Below are 729 nucleotides of genomic sequence, written 5' to 3'. Positions count from 1 at the left end.
TCCCAAATTTCCCCCATCCTGCTGCTCCAGCTCTTCCCAGCTGGATTTATTCCCAAAAAACCCCAAAACGGAAGCAGAACCCCTGAAATCCCCATTTTCTCCTCCCCGTGCCCCCCAAAACCCCCAATTTGGGGGGATTTTTATGGCCCTCTCCTATTTTTGGGGTGGGATCACCCCCCCATGCCGGCCTCCCCCATTCCCGTTTTTCCAGCGGATCCCAAATCCCGAATCGCTGCAGACCCGCGGGGGTTGTAGGAAACGTCTTTAATTGGCGTTAATTAATGGGTTTCTAGGGCGGAGCGAGGATTCCATCGGCCGGGAATGGGCCCCAAAAATCCCCCAAATCCCCAAATCCCAAAGAATCGCGGCTCATCCCGGCGCCAGCCAGGAGGGGACAGCCCTGGGGGGTGGGTGCTGGGTGTCCCCTCCTTCCTTGGGGACACCCTTGGGTGCCTCTGTCCCCTCTCCGTGTCCCCTCTCACCCTTAGGGACACCCCTGGGTGGCTCTGTCCCTTCTCCTTCCTTGGGGACACCCATGGGTGGCTCTGTCCCCTCTCCGTGTCCCCTCTCACCCTTAGGGACACCCCTGGGTGGCTCTGTCCCTTCTCCTTCCTTGGGGACACCCCTGGGTGGCTCTGACTCCTCCCCCTCCTTAGGGACACCCATGGGTGGCTCTGTCCCCTCTCCGTGTCCCCTCCACCCTCGGGGACATCCTTGGGGGGCTTTGTT

At 60.6% G+C, this 729-nt stretch overlaps 1 protein-coding gene across 1 annotated transcript in view; it reads right to left on the bottom strand.

Moving 5' to 3' along the window:
- Nucleotides 1–247: 247 nt before the first annotated feature.
- Nucleotides 248–729, bottom strand: part of LOC108448086 — a 3,147-nt gene continuing 2,665 nt past the window's right edge. The window contains exon 4 of the transcript XR_001863874.1: nt 248–518. The gene's annotated coding sequence lies outside the window, so the exon portion shown is untranslated. The remainder of the gene's footprint in view (nt 519–729) is intronic.

This window comes from Corvus brachyrhynchos, unplaced genomic scaffold (assembly GCF_000691975.1).
Source record: "Corvus brachyrhynchos isolate BGI_N302 unplaced genomic scaffold, ASM69197v1 scaffold727, whole genome shotgun sequence".
Taxonomy (NCBI): Eukaryota; Metazoa; Chordata; class Aves; order Passeriformes; family Corvidae; genus Corvus; species Corvus brachyrhynchos.
This window is presented reverse-complemented; position numbering and strand designations above follow the sequence as displayed.